This window comes from Castor canadensis, chromosome 9, assembly GCF_047511655.1.
Source record: "Castor canadensis chromosome 9, mCasCan1.hap1v2, whole genome shotgun sequence".
Taxonomy (NCBI): Eukaryota; Metazoa; Chordata; class Mammalia; order Rodentia; family Castoridae; genus Castor; species Castor canadensis.
Window position 1 is genome coordinate 62,572,995 of NC_133394.1, and position 21,549 is coordinate 62,594,543.

Below are 21,549 nucleotides of genomic sequence, written 5' to 3' on the forward strand. Positions count from 1 at the left end.
GAATTCCTATGCTGCTCCTAGACTCTCCGAGCAGGGTTGTTTCTTTGAACCTTCTCCTGGATGCTCTCCTTCCTTTTTCCTTGGCCTCCCCCCTCCCTCCCCCGAGATGTCCAAACAGTGTTCTTTGCTTTAACTTCCTGAAGTGTGCATTTCAATTCGTTCTTCTCTAGATGTTCGTAGAATCCATTGTCACCACCGTGGAAGAAGCAGTGTGTACATTGCCGACCCCGGGCCCCAAGACCCCCTGTCCCCTGGGTATTTCAGGCTTCCAAAGGGTGTGGTTAAATGGTACTTTTCCTTAGTTCCCCCAGTGTGCGTGTCAATTCGTCCTTCCCTGGACTTTGGTAGTGGAAACCATCCTGAAGAAGCAGTGAAGGTACATTTGAGTCATGGTGCCCCAAGCCCCCTGCCCTCTCCCCGCCAGACTAGCAGACACCATGAGCTCTTGGTATTTCTGACTTCCTACAGCGGCAGGGGGTCCTTGTGGCCCTGCAGGGTTGTAAAGTAGGGAAGCCTTAGAGTAGGTGGCCACGCCTTGGTGAACTCATGTGTTTGTCTGGTTTTGCATGCAGGGATGGGGTTGCGTGGTTGGCAAGACGTGGTAAGAAGCATCACTCGGAGGCCCGTTTCAGCTAGAAGAAGTTTTATTTCACTACACTCGGATGACTTCCTTCATCAGGCATGGATCTGCTCTAAGGTGAGGTGGGGACGGTGGGGATCTCCTGGAGTGTAGCTTGGAGGTGCTGGGAGCAAAGAGGAGGAGAGGATTGGAAAATGTCCAGGGAGTGTGGGGGACGCTTGGAAAGAATGAGTGGTGCAATTTTGAAAACTTAGGGGAGACCAACGCTTTGGGGGAGGAGGGCAGGGCTGAGCAGGTTCCCTGGCTGGTGGGTTCCAGTGAGCTGAGGCAGGTGCCCTGGCCCTGATCTGTGAAGTGCTGTGTTTGTGCATAGCAGACAGAGGCAGTTTTGGGCAAAGGATCCCACCAAGCCTTCCTCCCAGCTTCCTGGGCTGGCCCGGGCTGTTGAGGGAGGGCAGGGCTGGTGGGGGTGGGTCAGGGGAGTGGATGGCCAGCAGGTGGAGGGAGGTGGGCCCTGCAGAGCTGCGGAGGGTGTGTGGGGGGGGGAGGTCGGAGCTGGGCTCCAGGTCCCTGCAGGCCACCCAAGCCCGGGGGGCTCCTGGAGAAATGCAGAGAAGAGGAGGGCTCCTGGTGCTCTTCCTCTGGGAGAGAGGCAGTGGGTCCTTCTGGGCAGGCCAAGTTCAGTGTTTGGGACGTTTACCCCCCCGCCCCCCCGTGCGCCGTGCGCTGTGCAGCTGGGCTCTGGGCAGCGCTTGAAGCTGCCTTCTGACAGGCTTGTCTTTTTTAGGCTCCCTGCCAGCCGCCTGAGGGAGTCCCCCCTGGGGCCTTTGCCGCCCTGAGCGGCCAGGCATCTCGGGGGCGCGCAGGCGCGTGCACACGGAGGACCCGAGAACCGACCAGCCTCCCGGGTGAGTGAGCAAGGGGACCCGGCCGGATGGGCTGCAGCAGCCAGGGCTTGGGGCCTCGGCGCTGTGGAGTGGGCCACTTGGGAGGAGGACTTTCGGGCAGCCGCTAGGTGAGGCAGCGCCACCTCCACTGGGAGACCCGTGCTGGCGGGAAGGCCCCTGCACCCGCCTGGGGCGTGGCGCACCTCCCTAGCGGCCGGCCCGGAAAGGGGATGGTGGCGTCGGCGGCGGCGGCGGCGGCGGCGGCGAGGCAGGAGCTTCAAGGCGGCGGCTTGCCTCCGCCCAGGGGTTTGTGTCAAGTCCCCCCGTTTTCGGTATTCGGAAGACTGTCAACCTCCAGGTGAGTTCCCTGTCCTAGCTTGCTTGTTTGCCTGCTGGCTGGCTTTCCTGGCTTGCCTTGGCTTCGCTTGTGATGGGTGCCTGGGCTCCCTGGGCTCTTGTTCCAAAGGGTAGGAGGCTTTAGTCTTGTTCGCCTTGATCTGTAGTCCGTCCGTGTTTCTAACGGGCTTGGCAAGCTGGGGGAATGGTGAAACTGGCTTGACTTTGCTTCCTGGCACACTTGTGCCTTTGGATGAGGTGTGTTGGTTTGTGTGAGGGGCAGAGAAATGGGTTTGGGATCAGGGCCAGGCATTTTGTAGCTTGGCTGTGTATTCTTGCAGGGGAAGCCCTTAGACCTTTTAGGGTCGTGTTAATTTCTCCCGGACACCTTTCTTTCTTTCTTTATGCGTTTGGGTCTTTGTGTATTTCTGTAACTCGGTAGGTAGTTGTAAACGTGTTTGTGGTCCTAGGTGTATGCAGGTATGTATTCATTGACTGGGTTCTCCGAGGAAGGTTGGTTTGGTATTTTCAGGCGAGGGACTCTCCCTTTGGGCCTGGGCAGTCATGGACAGTGACCGTCCTCCCGACCACTCCGTGCTGCCTGGGAAGCTGCGGGGACAGGCGCCTGCTGCCACACGCAGCAAGTTTTCTCCTGGAGCTTAAGCTGTCAAGGTTTTGGCCTGAGACCCCTTGAACTGTGATCCTGCCTTTTGTCTGCCTTCTGGGTGTCTGGGATTCTAGGCGTGAGACCCTGCAGGGGACTTGTTGGTTTTTAGAAGGAGAGCGTTGCCCTGTAGCTCATGCCGACCTGGTAGCTGGGGTCCCCCTGTCTCAGCCCCGCAAGGGCAGGAATGACATGTGTGCGCCCTCCTCGCTGGCTTTAGGTGTGTTTTGTGCTTCGGTAGCTTAGTTTGTTACTTTGGTGTTTTTCACTGGGATAGATTGTGTGTGTAGGGTGTGGGTGTGATCCATTTTAAAAATTCTAAATCGGCCTGGCCTGTGGGGTCCACTGGTTTGACTGTCCCCCCGCCCCCTTAGGGGTCCCCTAGGGCCCGACTTAAGGCAGCGGTCTGTCCGGAAGCGTCTCTTTTCTCTTTCTCCCACGTGTATGCAGTGCAGTCAGTCCCTTCTGGCATATAGCCTTCTCTACTCACCCTCATTCACCCTCCCCCATGCCACAAGCACCCGACCACACACAGGCTGTACCTACTGGACAGACCTGTCTTCCTGATGAAGGTTAATGTGAGTGTACCAAGGGCTTCCTCACTGTTTCCCTGCAGGGAGTCCACCTCACCTCTTTGTGGTCACCTCCTCACCTTGCTCTCCCTTACCCTCTGACCTCCTGCCCTGGAGTTTTCAGGACTTAGAATTCCTATGCTGCTCCTAGACTCTCCGAGCAGGGTTGTTTCTTTGAACCTTCTCCTGGATGCTCTCCTTCCTTTTTCCTTGGCCTCCCCCCTCCCTCCCCCGAGATGTCCAAACAGTGTTCTTTGCTTTAACTTCCTGAAGTGTGCATTTCAATTCGTTCTTCTCTAGATGTTCGTAGAATCCATTGTCACCACCGTGGAAGAAGCAGTGTGTACATTGCCGACCCCGGGCCCCAAGACCCCCTGTCCCCTGGGTATTTCAGGCTTCCAAAGGGTGTGGTTAAATGGTACTTTTCCTTAGTTCCCCCAGTGTGCGTGTCAATTCGTCCTTCCCTGGACTTTGGTAGTGGAAACCATCCTGAAGAAGCAGTGAAGGTACATTTGAGTCATGGTGCCCCAAGCCCCCTGCCCTCTCCCCGCCAGACTAGCAGACACCATGAGCTCTTGGTATTTCTGACTTCCTACAGCGGCAGGGGGTCCTTGTGGCCCTGCAGGGTTGTAAAGTAGGGAAGCCTTAGAGTAGGTGGCCACGCCTTGGTGAACTCATGTGTTTGTCTGGTTTTGCATGCAGGGATGGGGTTGCGTGGTTGGCAAGACGTGGTAAGAAGCATCACTCGGAGGCCCGTTTCAGCTAGAAGAAGTTTTATTTCACTACACTCGGATGACTTCCTTCATCAGGCATGGATCTGCTCTAAGGTGAGGTGGGGACGGTGGGGATCTCCTGGAGTGTAGCTTGGAGGTGCTGGGAGCAAAGAGGAGGAGAGGATTGGAAAATGTCCAGGGAGTGTGGGGGACGCTTGGAAAGAATGAGTGGTGCAATTTTGAAAACTTAGGGGAGACCAACGCTTTGGGGGAGGAGGGCAGGGCTGAGCAGGTTCCCTGGCTGGTGGGTTCCAGTGAGCTGAGGCAGGTGCCCTGGCCCTGATCTGTGAAGTGCTGTGTTTGTGCATAGCAGACAGAGGCAGTTTTGGGCAAAGGATCCGACCAAGCCTTCCTCCCAGCTTCCTGGGCTGGCCCGGGCTGTTGAGGGAGGGCAGGGCTGGTGGGGGTGGGTCAGGGGAGTGGATGGCCAGCAGGTGGAGGGAGGTGGGCCCTGCAGAGCTGCGGAGGGTGTGTGGGGGGGGGAGGTCGGAGCTGGGCTCCAGGTCCCTGCAGGCCACCCAAGCCCGGGGGGCTCCTGGAGAAATGCAGAGAAGAGGAGGGCTCCTGGTGCTCTTCCTCTGGGAGAGAGGCAGTGGGTCCTTCTGGGCAGGCCAAGTTCAGTGTTTGGGACGTTTACCCCCCCCCCCCCGTGCGCCGTGCGCTGTGCAGCTGGGCTCTGGGCAGCGCTTGAAGCTGCCTTCTGACAGGCTTGTCTTTTTTAGGCTCCCTGCCAGCCGCCTGAGGGAGTCCCCCCTGGGGCCTTTGCCGCCCTGAGCAGCCAGGCATCTCGGGGGCGCGCAGGCGCGCGCACACGGAGGACCCGAGAACCGACCAGCCTCCCGGGTGAGTGAGCAAGGGGACCCGGCCGGATGGGCTGCAGCAGCCAGGGCTTGGGGCCTCGGCGCTGTGGAGTGGGCCACTTGGGAGGAGGACGTTCGGGCAGCCGCTAGGTGAGGCAGCGCCACCTCCACTGGTAGACCCTTGCTGGCGGGAAGGCCCCTGCACCCGCCTGGGGCGTGGCGCACCTCCCTAGCGGCCGGCCCGGAAAGGGGATGGTGGCGTCGGCGGCGGCGGCGGCTGCGGCGGCGAGGCAGGAGCTTCAAGGCGGCGGCTTGCCTCCGCCCAGGGGTTTGTGTCAAGTCCCCCCGTTTTCGGTATTCGGAAGACTGTCAACCTCCAGGTGAGTTCCCTGTCCTAGCTTGCTTGTTTGCCTGCTGGCTGGCTTTCCTGGCTTGCCTTGGCTTGGCTTGTGATGGGTGCCTGGGCTCCCTGGGCTCTTGTTCCAAAGGGCAGGAGGCTTTAGTCTTGTTCGCCTTGCTCTGTAGTCCGTCCGTGTTTCTAACGGGCTTGGCAAGCTGGGGGAATGGTGAAACTGGCTTGACTTTGCTTCCTGGCACACTTGTGCCTTTGGATGAGGTGTGTTGGTTTGTGTGAGGGGCAGAGAAATGGGTTTGGGATCAGGGCCAGGCATTTTGTAGCTTGGCTGTGTATTCTTGCAGGGGAAGCCCTTAGACCTTTTAGGGTCGTGTTAATTTCTCCCGGACACCTTTCTTTCTTTCTTTATGCGTTTGGGTCTTTGTGTATTTCTGTAACTCGGTAGGTAGTTGTAAACGTGTTTGTGGTCCTAGGTGTATGCAGGTATGTATTCATTGACTGGGTTCTCCGAGGAAGGTTGGTTTGGTATTTTCAGGCGAGGGACTCTCCCTTTGGGCCTGGGCAGTCATGGACAGTGACCGTCCTCCCGACCACTCCGTGCTGCCTGGGAAGCTGCGGGGACAGGCGCCTGCTGCCACACGCAGCAAGTTTTCTCCTGGAGCTTAAGCTGTCAAGGTTTTGGCCTGAGACCCCTTGAACTGTGATCCTGCCTTTTGTCTGCCTTCTGGGTGTCTGGGATTCTAGGCGTGAGACCCTGCAGGGGACTTGTTGGTTTTTAGAAGGAGAGCGTTGCCCTGTAGCTCATGCCGACCTGGTAGCTGGGGTCCCCCTGTCTCAGCCCCGCAAGGGCAGGAATGACATGTGTGCGCCCTCCTCGCTGGCTTTAGGTGTGTTTTGTGCTTCGGTAGCTTAGTTTGTTACTTTGGTGTTTTTCACTGGGATAGATTGTGTGTGTAGGGTGTGGGTGTGATCCATTTTAAAAATTCTAAATCGGCCTGGCCTGTGGGGTCCACTGGTTTGACTGTCCCCCCGCCCCCTTAGGGGTCCCCTAGGGCCCGACTTAAGGCAGCGGTCTGTCCGGAAGCGTCTCTTTTCTCTTTCTCCCACGTGTATGCAGTGCAGTCAGTCCCTTCTGGCATATAGCCTTCTCTACTCACCCTCATTCACCCTCCCCCATGCCACAAGCACCCGACCACACACAGGCTGTACCTACTGGACAGACCTGTCTTCCTGATGAAGGTTAATGTGAGTGTACCAAGGGCTTCCTCACTGTTTCCCTGCAGGGAGTCCACCTCACCTCTTTGTGGTCACCTCCTCACCTTGCTCTCCCTTACCCTCTGACCTCCTGCCCTGGAGTTTTCAGGACTTAGAATTCCTATGCTGCTCCTAGACTCTCCGAGCAGGGTTGTTTCTTTGAACCTTCTCCTGGATGCTCTCCTTCCTTTTTCCTTGGCCTCCCCCCTCCCTCCCCCGAGATGTCCAAACAGTGTTCTTTGCTTTAACTTCCTGAAGTGTGCATTTCAATTCGTTCTTCGCTAGATGTTCGTAGAATCCATTGTCACCACCGTGGAAGAAGCAGTGTGTACATTGCCGACCCCGGGCCCCAAGACCCCCTGTCCCCTGGGTATTTCAGGCTTCCAAAGGGTGTGGTTAAATGGTACTTTTCCTTAGTTCCCCCAGTGTGCGTGTCAATTCGTCCTTCCCTGGACTTTGGTAGTGGAAACCATCCTGAAGAAGCAGTGAAGGTACATTTGAGTCATGGTGCCCCAAGCCCCCTGCCCTCTCCCCGCCAGACTAGCAGACACCATGAGCTCTTGGTATTTCTGACTTCCTACAGCGGCAGGGGGTCCTTGTGGCCCTGCAGGGTTGTAAAGTAGGGAAGCCTTAGAGTAGGTGGCCACGCCTTGGTGAACTCATGTGTTTGTCTGGTTTTGCATGCAGGGATGGGGTTGCGTGGTTGGCAAGACGTGGTAAGAAGCATCACTCGGAGGCCCGTTTCAGCTAGAAGAAGTTTTATTTCACTACACTCGGATGACTTCCTTCATCAGGCATGGATCTGCTCTAAGGTGAGGTGGGGACGGTGGGGATCTCCTGGAGTGTAGCTTGGAGGTGCTGGGAGCAAAGAGGAGGAGAGGATTGGAAAATGTCCAGGGAGTGTGGGGGACGCTTGGAAAGAATGAGTGGTGCAATTTTGAAAACTTAGGGGAGACCAACGCTTTGGGGGAGGAGGGCAGGGCTGAGCAGGTTCCCTGGCTGGTGGGTTCCAGTGAGCTGAGGCAGGTGCCCTGGCCCTGATCTGTGAAGTGCTGTGTTTGTGCATAGCAGACAGAGGCAGTTTTGGGCAAAGGATCCCACCAAGCCTTCCTCCCAGCTTCCTGGGCTGGCCCGGGCTGTTGAGGGAGGGCAGGGCTGGTGGGAGTTGGGCAGGGGAGTGGATGGCCAGCAGGTGGAGGGAGGTGGGCCCTGCAGAGCTGCGGAGGGTTGGGGGGGGAGGTCGGAGTTGGGCTCCAGGTCCCTGCAGGCCACCCAAGCCCGGGGGGCTCCTGGAGAAATGCAGAGAAGAGGAGGGCTCCTGGTGCTCTTCCTCTGGGAGAGAGGCAGTGGGTCCTTCTGGGCAGGCCAAGTTCAGTGTTTGGGACGTTTACCCCCCCGCCCCCCCGTGCGCTGTGCAGCTGGGCTCTGGGCAGCGCTTGAAGCTGCCTTCTGACAGGCTTGTCTTTTTTAGGCTCCCTGCCAGCCGCCTGAGGGAGTCCCCCCTGGGGCCTTTGCCGCCCTGAGCGGCCAGGCATCTCGGGGGCGCGCAGGCGCGCACACACGGAGGACCCGAGAACCGACCAGCCTCGGTGGGTGAGTGAGCAAGGGGACCCGGCCGCATGGGCTGCAACAGCCAGGGCTTGGGGCCTTGGCGCTGTGGAGTGGGCCACTTGGGAGGAGGACGTTCGGGCAGCCGCTAGGTGAGGCAGCGCCACCTCCACTGGGAAACCCGTGCTGGCGGGAAGGCGCCTGCACCCACCTGGGGGGTGGTGCACCTCCCTAGCGGCCGGCCCGGGAAGGGGGCGGTGGCGGCGGTGTCGGCGGCGGCGAGGCAGGCGCTTCAAGGCGGCGGCTTTCCTCAGGCCAGGGGTTTGTGTCAAGTCCCCCCGTATTCGGTATTCGGAAGCCTGTCAACCTACAGGTGATTTCCCTGTCCTAGCTTCCTTGTTTGCCTGCTTGCTGGCTTTCCTGGCTTGCCTTGGCTTGGCTTGTGATGGGTGCCTGGGCTCCCTGGGCTCTTGTTCCAAAGGGCAGGAGGCTTTAGTCTTGTTCGCCTTGCTCTGTAGTCCGTCCGTGTTTCTAAAGGGCTTGGCAAGCTGGGGGAATGGTGAAACTGGCTTGACTTTGCTTCCTGGCACACTTGTGCCTTTGGATGAGGTGTGTTGGTTAGTGTGAGGGGCAGAGAAATGGGTTTGGGATCAGGGCCAGGCATTTTGTAGCTTGGCTGTGTATTCTTGCAGGGGAAGCCCTTAGACCTTTTAGGGTCGTGTTAATTTCTCCCGGACACCTTTCTTTCTTTCTTTATGCGTTTGGGTCTTTGTGTATTTCTGTAACTCGGTAGGTAGTTGTAAACGTATTTGTGGTCCTAGGTGTATGTAGGTATGTATTCATTGACTGGGTTCTCCGAGGAAGGTTGGTTTGGTATTTTCAGGCGAGGGACTCTCCCTTTGGGCCTGGGCAGTCATGGACAGTGACCGTCCTCCCGACCACTCCGTGCTGCCTGGGAAGCTGCGGGGACAGGCGCCTGCTGCCACACGCAGCAAGTTTTCTCCTGGAGCTTAAGCTGTCAAGGTTTTGGCCTGAGACCCCTTGAACTGTGATCCTGCCTTTTGTCTGCCTTCTGGGTGTCTGGGATTCTAGGCGTGAGACCCTGCAGGGGACTTGTTGGTTTTTAGAAGGAGAGCGTTGCCCTGTAGCTCATGCCGACCTGGTAGCTGGGGTCCCCCTGTCTCAGCCCCGCAAGGGCAGGAATGACATGTGTGCGCCCTCCTCGCTGGCTTTAGGTGTGTTTTGTGCTTCGGTAGCTTAGTTTGTTACTTTGGTGTTTTTCACTGGGATAGATTGTGTGTGTAGGGTGTGGGTGTGATCCATTTTAAAAATTCTAAATCGGCCTGGCCTGTGGGGTCCACTGGTTTGACTGTCCCCCCGCCCCCTTAGGGGTCCCCTAGGGCCCGACTTAAGGCAGCGGTCTGTCCGGAAGCGTCTCTTTTCTCTTTCTCCCACGTGTATGCAGTGCAGTCAGTCCCTTCTGGCATATAGCCTTCTCTACTCACCCTCATTCACCCTCCCCCATGCCACAAGCACCCGACCACACACAGGCTGTACCTACTGGACAGACCTGTCTTCCTGATGAAGGTTAATGTGAGTGTACCAAGGGCTTCCTCACTGTTTCCCTGCAGGGAGTCCACCTCACCTCTTTGTGGTCACCTCCTCACCTTGCTCTCCCTTACCCTCTGACCTCCTGCCCTGGAGTTTTCAGGACTTAGAATTCCTATGCTGCTCCTAGACTCTCCGAGCAGGGTTGTTTCTTTGAACCTTCTCCTGGATGCTCTCCTTCCTTTTTCCTTGGCCTCCCCCCTCCCTCCCCCGAGATGTCCAAACAGTGTTCTTTGCTTTAACTTCCTGAAGTGTGCATTTCAATTCGTTCTTCTCTAGATGTTCGTAGAATCCATTGTCACCACCGTGGAAGAAGCAGTGTGTACATTGCCGACCCCGGGCCCCAAGACCCCCTGTCCCCTGGGTATTTCAGGCTTCCAAAGGGTGTGGTTAAATGGTACTTTTCCTTAGTTCCCCCAGTGTGCGTGTCAATTCGTCCTTCCCTGGACTTTGGTAGTGGAAACCATCCTGAAGAAGCAGTGAAGGTACATTTGAGTCATGGTGCCCCAAGCCCCCTGCCCTCTCCCCGCCAGACTAGCAGACACCATGAGCTCTTGGTATTTCTGACTTCCTACAGCGGCAGGGGGTCCTTGTGGCCCTGCAGGGTTGTAAAGTAGGGAAGCCTTAGAGTAGGTGGCCACGCCTTGGTGAACTCATGTGTTTGTCTGGTTTTGCATGCAGGGATGGGGTTGCGTGGTTGGCAAGACGTGGTAAGAAGCATCACTCGGAGGCCCGTTTCAGCTAGAAGAAGTTTTATTTCACTACACTCGGATGACTTCCTTCATCAGGCATGGATCTGCTCTAAGGTGAGGTGGGGACGGTGGGGATCTCCTGGAGTGTAGCTTGGAGGTGCTGGGAGCAAAGAGGAGGAGAGGATTGGAAAATGTCCAGGGAGTGTGGGGGACGCTTGGAAAGAATGAGTGGTGCAATTTTGAAAACTTAGGGGAGACCAACGCTTTGGGGGAGGAGGGCAGGGCTGAGCAGGTTCCCTGGCTGGTGGGTTCCAGTGAGCTGAGGCAGGTGCCCTGGCCCTGATCTGTGAAGTGCTGTGTTTGTGCATAGCAGACAGAGGCAGTTTTGGGCAAAGGATCCCACCAAGCCTTCCTCCCAGCTTCCTGGGCTGGCCCGGGCTGTTGAGGGAGGGCAGGGCTGGTGGGGGTGGGTCAGGGGAGTGGATGGCCAGCAGGTGGAGGGAGGTGGGCCCTGCAGAGCTGCGGAGGGTGTGTGGGGGGGGGAGGTCGGAGCTGGGCTCCAGGTCCCTGCAGGCCACCCAAGCCCGGGGGGCTCCTGGAGAAATGCAGAGAAGAGGAGGGCTCCTGGTGCTCTTCCTCTGGGAGAGAGGCAGTGGGTCCTTCTGGGCAGGCCAAGTTCAGTGTTTGGGACGTTTACCCCCCCGCCCCCCCGTGCGCCGTGCGCTGTGCAGCTGGGCTCTGGGCAGCGCTTGAAGCTGCCTTCTGACAGGCTTGTCTTTTTTAGGCTCCCTGCCAGCCGCCTGAGGGAGTCCCCCCTGGGGCCTTTGCCGCCCTGAGCGGCCAGGCATCTCGGGGGCGCGCAGGCGCGCGCACACGGAGGACCCGAGAACCGACCAGCCTCGCAGGTGAGTGAGCAAGGGGACCCGACCGCATGGGCTGCAGCAGCCAGGGCTTGGGGCCTTGGCGCTGTGGAGTGGGCCACTTGGGAGGAGGACGTTCGGGCAGCCGCTAGGTGAGGCAGCGCCACCTCCACTGGGAGACCCGTGCTGGCGGGAAGGCGCCTGCACCCGCCTGGGGGTTGGCGCACCTCCCTAGCGGCCGGCCCGGGACGGGGGCGGTGGCGGCGGCGGCGGCGGCGGCGGCGGCGGCTAGGCAGGCGCTTCAAGGCGGCGGCTTGCCTCCGCTCAGGGGTTTGTGTCAAGTCCCCCCGTTTTCGGTATTCGGAAGCCTGTCAACCTCCAGGTGAGTTCCCTGTCCTAGCTTGCTTGTTTGCCTGCTTGCTGGCTTTCCTGGCTTGCCTTGGCTTGGCTTGTGATGGGTGCCTGGGCTCCCTGGGCTCTTGTTCCAAAGGGCAGGAGGCTTTAGTCTTGTTCGCCTTGATCTGTAGTCCGTCCGTGTTTCTTACGGGCTTGGCAAGCTGGGGGAATGGTGAAACTGGCTTGACTTTGCTTCCTGGCACACTTGTGCCTTTGGATGAGGTGTGTTGGTTTGTGTGAGGGGCAGAGAAATGGGTTTGGGATCAGGGCCAGGCATTTTGTAGCTTGGCTGTGTATTCTTGCAGGGGAAGCCCTTAGACCTTTTAGGGTCGTGTTAATTTCTCCCGGACACCTTTCTTTCTTTCTTTATGCGTTTGGGTCTTTGTGTATTTCTGTAACTCGGTAGGTAGTTGTAAACGTGTTTGTGGTCCTAGGTGTATGCAGGTATGTATTCATTGACTGGGTTCTCCGAGGAAGGTTGGTTTGGTATTTTCAGGCGAGGGACTCTCCCTTTGGGCCTGGGCAGTCATGGACAGTGACCGTCCTCCCGACCACTCCGTGCTGCCTGGGAAGCTGCGGGGACAGGCGCCTGCTGCCACACGCAGCAAGTTTTCTCCTGGAGCTTAAGCTGTCAAGGTTTTGGCCTGAGACCCCTTGAACTGTGATCCTGCCTTTTGTCTGCCTTCTGGGTGTCTGGGATTCTAGGCGTGAGACCCTGCAGGGGACTTGTTGGTTTTTAGGAGAGCGTTGCCCTGTAGCTCATGCCGACCTGGTAACTGGGGTCCCCCTGTCTCAGCCCCGCAAGGGCAGGAATGACGTGTGTGCGCCCTCCTCGCTGGCTTTAGGTGTGTTTTGTGCTTCGGTAGCTTAGTTTGTTACTTTGGTGTTTTTCACTGGGATAGATTGTGTGTGTAGGGTGTGGGTGTGATCCATTTTAAAAATTCTAAATCGGCCTGGCCTGTGGGGTCCACTGGTTTGACTGTCCCCCCGCCCCCTTAGGGGTCCCCTAGGGCCCGACTTAAGGCAGCGGTCTGTCCGGAAGCGTCTCTTTTCTCTTTCTCCCACGTGAATGCAGTGCAGTCAGTCCCTTCTGGCATATAGCCTTCTCTACTCACCCTCATTCACCCTCCCCCATGCCACAAGCACCGGACCACACACAGGCTGTACCTACTGGACAGACCTGTCTTCCTGATGAAGGTTAATGTGAGTGTACCAAGGGCTTCCTCACTGTTTCCCTGCAGGGAGTCCACCTCACCTCTTTGTGGTCACCTCCTCACCTTGCTCTCCCTTACCCTCTGACCTCCTGCCCTGGAGTTTTCAGGACTTAGAATTCCTATGATGCTCCTAGACTCTCCGAGCAGGGTTGTTTCTTTGAACCTTCTCCTGGATGCTCTCCTTCCTTTTTCCTTGGCCTCCCCCCTCCCTCCCCCGAGATGTCCAAACAGTGTTCTTTGCTTTAACTTCCTGAAGTGTGCATTTCAATTCGTTCTTCTCTAGATGTTCGTAGAATCCATTGTCACCACCGTGGAAGAAGCAGTGTGTACATTGCCGACCACGGGCCCCAAGACCCCCTGTCCCCTGGGTATTTCAGGCTTCCAAAGGGTGTGGTTAAATGGTACTTTTCCTTAGTTCCCCCAGTGTGCGTGTCAATTCGTCCTTCCCTGGACTTTGGTAGTGGAAACCATCCTGAAGAAGCAGTGAAGGTACATTTGAGTCATGGTGCCCCAAGCCCCCTGCCCTCTCCCCGCCAGACTAGCAGACACCATGAGCTCTTGGTATTTCTGACTTCCTACAGCGGCAGGGGGTCCTTGTGGCCCTGCAGGGTTGTAAAGTAGGGAAGCCTTAGAGTAGGTGGCCACGCCTTGGTGAACTCATGTGTTTGTCTGGTTTTGCATGCAGGGATGGGGTTGCGTGGTTGGCAAGACGTGGTAAGAAGCATCACTCGGAGGCCCGTTTCAGCTAGAAGAAGTTTTATTTCACTACACTCGGATGACTTCCTTCATCAGGCATGGATCTGCTCTAAGGTGAGGTGGGGACGGTGGGGATCTCCTGGAGTGTAGCTTGGAGGTGCTGGGAGCAAAGAGGAGGAGAGGATTGGAAAATGTCCAGGGAGTGTGGGGGACGCTTGGAAAGAAAGAGTGGTGCAATTTTGAAAACTTAGGGGAGACCAAAGCTTTGGGGGAGGAGGGCAGGGCTGAGCAGGTTCCCTGGCTGGTGGGTTCCAGTGAGCTGAGGCAGGTGCCCTGGCCCTGATCTGTGAAGTGCTGTGTTTGTGCATAGCAGACAGAGGCAGTTTTGGGCAAAGGATCCCACCAAGCTTCCTCCCAGCTTCCTGGGCTGGCCCGGGCTGTTGAGGGAGGGCAGGGCTGGTGGGGGTGGGGCAGGGGAGTGGATGGCCAGCAGGTGGAGGGAGGTGGGCCCTGCAGAGCTGCGGAGGGTGTGTGGGGGGGGGAGGTCGGAGCTGGGCTCCAGGTCCCTGCAGGCCACCCAAGCCCGGGGGGCTCCTGGAGAAATGCAGAGAAGAGGAGGGCTCCTGGTGCTCTTCCTCTGGGAGAGAGGCAGTGGGTCCTTCTGGGCAGGCCAAGTTCAGTGTTTGGGACGTTTACCCCCCCCCCGTGCGCCGTGCGCTGTGCAGCTGGGCTCTGGGCAGCGCTTGAAGCTGCCTTCTGACAGGCTTGTCTTTTTTAGGCTCCCTGCCAGCCGCCTGAGGGAGTCCCCCCTGGGGCCTTTGCCGCCCTGAGCGGCCAGGCATCTCGGGGGCGCGCAGGCGCGCGCACACGGAGGACCCGAGAACCGACCAGCCTCGCGGGTGAGTGAGCAAGGGGACCCGGCCGGATGGGCTGCAGCAGCCAGGGCTTGGGGCCTCGGCGCTGTGGAGTGGGCCACTTGGGAGGAGGACGTTCGGGCAGCCGCTAGGTGAGGCAGCGCCACCTCCACTGGGAGATCCGTGCTGGCGGGAAGGCCCCTGCACCCGCCTGGGGCGTGGCGCACCTCCCTAGCTGCCTGCCCGGAAAGGGGATGGTGGCGGCGGCGGCGGCGGCGGCGGCGGCGGCTAGGCAGGCGCTTCAAGGCGGCGGCTTGCCTCCGCCCAGGGGTTTGTGTCAAGTCCCCCCGTTTTCGGTATTCGGAAGCCTGTCAACCTCCAGGTGAGTTCCCTGTCCTAGCTTGCTTGTTTGCCTGCTTGCTGGCTTTCCTGGCTTGCCTTGGCTTGGCTTGTGATGGGTGCCTGGGCTCCCTGGGCTCTTGTTCCAAAGGGCAGGAGGCTTTAGTCTTGTTCGCCTTGCTCTGTAGTCCGTCCGTGTTTCTAACGGGCTTGGCAAGCTGGGGGAATGGTGAAACTGGCTTGACTTTGCTTCCTGGCACACTTGTGCCTTTGGATGAGGTGTGTTGGTTTGTGTGAGGGGCAGAGAAATGGGTTTGGGATCAGGGCCAGGCATTTTGTAGCTTGGCTGTGTATTCTTGCAGGGGAAGCCCTTAGACCTTTTAGGGTCGTGTTAATTTCTCCCGGACACCTTTCTTTCTTTCTTTATGCGTTTGGGTCTTTGTGTATTTCTGTAACTCGGTAGGTAGTTGTAAACGTGTTTGTGGTCCTAGGTGTATGCAGGTATGTATTCATTGACTGGGTTCTCCGAGGAAGGTTGGTTTGGTATTTTCAGGCGAGGGACTCTCCCTTTGGGCCTGGGCAGTCATGGACAGTGACCGTCCTCCCGACCACTCCGTGCTGCCTGGGAAGCTGCGGGGACAGGCGCCTGCTGCCACACGCAGCAAGTTTTCTCCTGGAGCTTAAGCTGTCAAGGTTTTGGCCTGAGACCCCTTGAACTGTGATCCTGCCTTTTGTCTGCCTTCTGGGTGTCTGGGATTCTAGGCGTGAGACCCTGCAGGGGACTTGTTGGTTTTTAGAAGGAGAGCGTTGCCCTGTAGCTCATGCTGACCTGGTAGCTGGGGTCCCCCTGTCTCAGCCCCGCAAGGGCAGGAATGACATGTGTGCGCCCTCCTCGCTGGCTTTAGGTGTGTTTTGTGCTTCGGTAGCTTAGTTTGTTACTTTGGTGTTTTTCACTGGGATAGATTGTGTGTGTAGGGTGTGGGTGTGATCCATTTTAAAAATTCTAAATCGGCCTGGCCTGTGGGGTCCACTGGTTTGACTGTCCCCCCGCCCCCTTAGGGGTCCCCTAGGGCCCGACTTAAGGCAGCGGTCTGTCCGGAAGCGTCTCTTTTCTCTTTCTCCCACGTGAATGCAGTGCAGTCAGTCCCTTCTGGCATATAGCCTTCTCTACTCACCCTCATTCACCCTCCCCCATGCCACAAGCACCCGACCACACACAGGCTGTACCTACTGGACAGACCTGTCTTCCTGATGAAGGTTAATGTGAGTGTACCAAGGGCTTCCTCACTGTTTCCCTGCAGGGAGTCCACCTCACCTCTTTGTGGTCACCTCCTCACCTTGCTCTCCCTTACCCTCTGACCTCCTGCCCTGGAGTTTTCAGGACTTAGAATTCCTATGCTGCTCCTAGACTCTCCGAGCAGGGTTGTTTCTTTGAACCTTCTCCTGGATGCTCTCCTTCCTTTTTCCTTGGCCTCCCCCCTCCCTCCCCCGAGATGTCCAAACAGTGTTCTTTGCTTTAACTTCCTGAAGTGTGCATTTCAATTCGTTCTTCTCTAGATGTTCGTAGAATCCATTGTCAGCACCGTGGAAGAAGCAGTGTGTACATTGCCGACCCCGGGCCCCAAGACCCCCTGTCCCCTGGGTATTTCAGGCTTCCAAAGGGTGTGGTTAAATGGTACTTTTCCTTAGTTCCCCCAGTGTGCGTGTCAATTCGTCCTTCCCTGGACTTTGGTAGTGGAAACCATCCTGAAGAAGCAGTGAAGGTACATTTGAGTCATGGTGCCCCAAGCCCCCTGCCCTCTCCCCGCCAGACTAGCAGACACCATGAGCTCTTGGTATTTCTGACTTCCTACAGCGGCAGGGGGTCCTTGTGGCCCTGCAGGGTTGTAAAGTAGGGAAGCCTTAGAGTAGGTGGCCACGCCTTGGTGAACTCATGTGTTTGTCTGGTTTTGCATGCAGGGATGGGGTTGCGTGGTTGGCAAGACGTGGTAAGAAGCATCACTCGGAGGCCCGTTTCAGCTAGAAGAAGTTTTATTTCACTACACTCGGATGACTTCCTTCATCAGGCATGGATCTGCTCTAAGGTGAGGTGGGGACGGTGGGGATCTCCTGGAGTGTAGCTTGGAGGTGCTGGGAGCAAAGAGGAGGAGAGGATTGGAAAATGTCCAGGGAGTGTGGGGGACGCTTGGAAAGAATGAGTGGTGCAATTTTGAAAACTTAGGGGAGACCAACGCTTTGGGGGAGGAGGGCAGGGCTGAGCAGGTTCCCTGGCTGGTGGGTTCCAGTGAGCTGAGGCAGGTGCCCTGGCCCTGATCTGTGAAGTGCTGTGTTTGTGCATAGCAGACAGAGGCAGTTTTGGGCAAAGGATCCCACCAAGCTTCCTCCCAGCTTCCTGGGCTGGCCCGGGCTGTTGAGGGAGGGCAGGGCTGGTGGGGGTGGGTCAGGGGAGTGGATGGCCAGCAGGTGGAGGGAGGTGGGCCCTGCAGAGCTGCGGAGGGTGTGTGGGTGGGGAGGTCGGAGCTGGGCTCCAGGTCCCTGCAGGCCACCCAAGCCCGGGGGGCTCCTGGAGAAATGCAGAGAAGAGGAGGGCTCCTGGTGCTCTTCCTCTGGGAGAGAGGCAGTGGGTCCTTCTGGGCAGGCCAAGTTCAGTGTTTGGGACGTTTACCCCTCCGCCCCCCCGTGCGCTGTGCAGCTGGGCTCTGGGCAGCGCTTGAAGCTGCCTTCTGACAGGCTTGTCTTTTTTAGGCTCCCTGCCAGCCGCCTGAGGGAGTCCCCCCTGGGGCCTTTGCCGCCCTGAGCGGCCAGGCATCTCGGGGACGCGCAGGCGCGCGCACACGGAGGACCCGAGAACCGACCAGCCTCGCGGGTGAGTGAGCAAGGGGACCCGGCCGGATGGGCTGCAGCAGCCAGGGCTTGGGGCCTCGGCGCTGTGGAGTGGGCCACTTGGGAGGAGGACGTTCGGGCAGCCGCTAGGTGAGGCAGCGCCACCTCCACTGGGAGACCCGTGCTGGCGGGAAGGCCCCTGCACCCGCCTGGGGCGTGGCGCACCTCCCTAGCGGCCAGCCCGGAAAGGGGATGGTGGCGGCGGCGACGGCGGCGGCGGCGGCGAGGCAGGCGCTTCAAGGCGGCGGCTTGCCTCCGCCCAGGGGTTTGTGTCAAGTCCCCCCGTTTTCGGTATTCGGAAGCCTGTCAACCTCCAGGTGAGTTCCCTGTCCTAGCTTGCTTGTTTGCCTGCTTGCTGGCTTTCCTGGCTTTCCTTTGCTTGGCTTGTGATGGGTGCCTGGGCTCCCTGGGCTCTTGTTCCAAAGGGCAGGAAGCTTTAGTCTTGTTCGCCTTGATCTGTAGTCCGTCCGTGTTTCTTACGGGCTTGGCAAGCTGGGGGAATGGTGAAACTGGCTTGACTTTGCTTCCTGGCACACTTGTGCCTTTGGATGAGGTGTGTTGGTTTGTGTGAGGGGCAGAGAAATGGGTTTGGGATCAGGGCCAGGCATTTTGTAGCTTGGCTGTGTATTCTTGCAGGGGAAGCCCTTAGACCTTTTAGGGTCGTGTTAATTTCTCCCGGACACCTTTCTTTCTTTCTTTATGCGTTTGGGTCTTTGTGTATTTCTGTAACTCGGTAGGTAGTTGTAAACGTGTTTGTGGTCCTAGGTGTATGCAGGTATGTATTCATTGACTGGGTTCTCCGAGGAAGGTTGGTTTGGTATTTTCAGGCGAGGGACTCTCCCTTTGGGCCTGGGCAGTCATGGACAGTGACCGTCCTCCCGACCACTCCGTGCTGCCTGGGAAGCTGCGGGGACAGGCGCCTGCTGCCACACGCAGCAAGTTTTCTCCTGGAGCTTAAGCTGTCAAGGTTTTGGCCTGAGACCCCTTGAACTGTGATCCTGCCTTTTGTCTGCCTTCTGGGTGTCTGGGATTCTAGGCGTGAGACCCTGCAGGGGACTTGTTGGTTTTTAGAAGGAGAGCATTGCCCTGTAGCTCATGCCGACCTGGTAGCTGGGGTCCCCCTGTCTCAGCCCCGCAAGGGCAGGAATGACATGTGTGCGCCCTCCTCGCTGGCTTTAGGTGTGTTTTGTGCTTCGGTAGCTTAGTTTGTTACTTTGGTGTTTTTCACTGGGATAGATTGTGTGTGTAGGGTGTGGGTGTGATCCATTTTAAAAATTCTAAATCGGCCTGGCCTGTGGGGTCCACTGGTTTGACTGTCCCCCCGCCCCCTTAGGGGTCCCCTAGGGCCCGACTTAAGGCAGCGGTCTGTCCGGAAGCGTCTCTTTTCTCTTTCTCCCACGTGTATGCAGTGCAGTCAGTCCCTTCTGGCATATAGCCTTCTCTACTCACCCTCATTCACCCTCCCCCATGCCACAAGCACCCGACCACACACAGGCTGTACCTACTGGACAGACCTGTCTTCCTGATGAAGGTTAATGTGAGTGTACCAAGGGCTTCCTCACTGTTTCCCTGCAGGGAGTCCACCTCACCTCTTTGTGGTCACCTCCTCACCTTGCTCTCCCTTACCCTCTGACCTCCTGCCCTGGAGTTTTCAGGACTTAGAATTCCTATGCTGCTCCTAGACTCTCCGAGCAGGGTTGTTTCTTTGAACCTTCTCCTGGATGCTCTCCTTCCTTTTTCCTTGGCCTCCCCCCTCCCTCCCCCGAGATGTCCAAACAGTGTTCTTTGCTTTAACTTCCTGAAGTGTGCATTTCAATTCGTTCTTCTCTAGATGTTCGTAGAATCCATTGTCACCACCGTGGAAGAAGCAGTGTGTACATTGCCGACCCCGGGCCCCAAGACCCCCTGTCCCCTGGGTATTTCAGGCTTCCAAAGGGTGTGGTTAAATGGTACTTTTCCTTAGTTCCCCCAGTGTGCGTGTCAATTCGTCTTTCCCTGGACTTTGGTAGTGGAAACCATCCTGAAGAAGCAGTGAAGGTACATTTGAGTCATGGTGCCCCAAGCCCCCTGCCCTCTCCCCGCCAGACTAGCAGACACCATGAGCTCTTGGTATTTCTGACTTCCTACAGCGGCAGGGGCTCCTTGTGGCCCTGCAGGGTTGTAAAGTAGGGAAGCCTTAGAGTAGGTGGCCACGCCTTGGTGAACTCATGTGTTTGTCTGGTTTTGCATGCAGGGATGGGGTTGCGTGGTTGGCAAGACGTGGTAAGAAGCATCACTCGGAGGCCCGTTTCAGCTAGAAGAAGTTTTATTTCACTACACTCGGATGACTTCCTTCATCAGGCATGGATCTGCTCTAAGGTGAGGTGGGGACGGTGGGGATCTCCTGGAGTGTAGCTTGGAGGTGCTGGGAGCAAAGAGGAGGAGAGGATTGGAAAATGTCCAGGGAGTGTGGGGGACGCTTGGAAAGAATGAGTGGTGCAATTTTGAAAACTTAGGGGAGACCAACGCTTTGGGGGAGGAGGGCAGGGCTGAGCAGGTTCCCTGGCTGGTGGGTTCCAGTGAGCTGAGGCAGGTGCCCTGGCCCTGATCTGTGAAGTGCTGTGTTTGTGCATAGCAGACAGAGGCAGTTTTGGGCAAAGGATCCCACCAAGCCTTCCTCCCAGCTTCCTGGGCTGGCCCGGGCTGTTGAGGGAGGGCAGGGCTGGTGGGGGTGGGTCAGGGGAGTGGATGGCCAGCAGGTGGAGGGAGGTGGGCCCTGCAGAGCTGCGGAGGGTGTGTGGGGGGGGGAGGTCGGAGCTGGGCTCCAGGTCCCTGCAGGCCACCCAAGCCCGGGGGGCTCCTGGAGAAATGCAGAGAAGAGGAGGGCTCCTGGTGCTCTTCCTCTGGGAGAGAGGCAGTGGGTCCTTCTGGGCAGGCCAAGTTCAGTGTTTGGGACGTTTACCCCCCCGCCCCCCCGTGCGCCGTGCGCTGTGCAGCTGGGCTCTGGGCAGCGCTTGAAGCTGCCTTCTGACAGGCTTGTCTTTTTTAGGCTCCCTGCCAGCCGCCTGAGGGAGTCCCCCCTGGGGCCTTTGCCGCCCTGAGCGGCCAGGCATCTCGTGGGCGCGCAGGCGCGCGCACACGGAGGACCCGAGAACCGACCAGCCTCCCGGGTGAGTGAGCAAGGGGACCCGGCCGGATGGGCTGCAGCAGCCAGGGCTTGGGGCCTCGGCGCTGTGGAGTGGGCCACTTGGGAGGAGGACGTTCGGGCAGCCGCTAGGTGAGGCAGCGCCACCTCCACTGGGAGACCCGTGCTGGCGGGAAGGCCCCTGCACCCGCCTGGGGCGTGGCGCACCTCCCTAGCGGCCGGCCCGGAAAGGGGATGGTGGCGTCGGCGGCGGCGGCGGCGGCGGCGGCGAGGCAGGAGCTTCAAGGCGGCAGCTTGCCTCCGCCCAGGGGTTTGTGTCAAGTCCCCCCGTTTTCGGTATTCGGAAGACTGTCAACCTCCAGGTGAGTTCCCTGTCCTAGCTTGCTTGTTTGCCTGCTTGCTGGCTTTCCTGGCTTGCCTTGGCTTCGCTTGTGATGGGTGCCTGGGCTCCCTGGGCTCTTGTTCCAAAGGGCAGGAGGCTTTAGTCTTGTTCGCCTTGATCTGTAGTCCGTCCGTGTTTCTAACGGGCTTGGCAAGCTGGGGGAATGGTGAAACTGGCTTGACTTTGCTTCCTGGCACACTTGTGCCTTTGGATGAGGTGTGTTGGTTTGTGTGAGGGGCAGAGAAATGGGTTTGGGATCAGGGCCAGGCATTTTGTAGCTTGGCTGTGTATTCTTGCAGGGGAAGCCCTTAGACCTTTTAGGGTCGTGTTAATTTCTCCCGGACACCTTTCTTTCTTTCTTTATGCGTTTGGGTCTTTGTGTATTTCTGTAACTCGGTAGGTAGTTGTAAACGTGTTTGTGGTCCTAGGTGTATGCAGGTATGTATTCATTGACTGGGTTCTCCGAGGAAGGTTGGTTTGGTATTTTCAGGCGAGGGACTCTCCCTTTGGGCCTGGGCAGTCATGGACAGTGACCGTCCTCCCGACCACTCCGTGCTGCCTGGGAAGCTGCGGGGACAGGCGCCTGCTGCCACACGCAGCAAGTTTTCTCCTGGAGCTTAAGCTGTCAAGGTTTTGGCCTGAGACCCCTTGAACTGTGATCCTGCCTTTTGTCTGCCTTCTGGGTGTCTGGGATTCTAGGCGTGAGACCCTGCAGGGGACTTGTTGGTTTTT

At 58.0% G+C, this 21,549-nt stretch overlaps 1 long non-coding RNA gene across 1 annotated transcript in view; it reads left to right on the forward strand.

Moving 5' to 3' along the window:
• LOC141410747 (uncharacterized) overlaps positions 1 to 21,549 on the forward strand; it is a 356,157-nt gene that overhangs the window by 119,333 nt on the left and 215,275 nt on the right. The gene's annotated exons all lie outside the window — the stretch shown is intronic.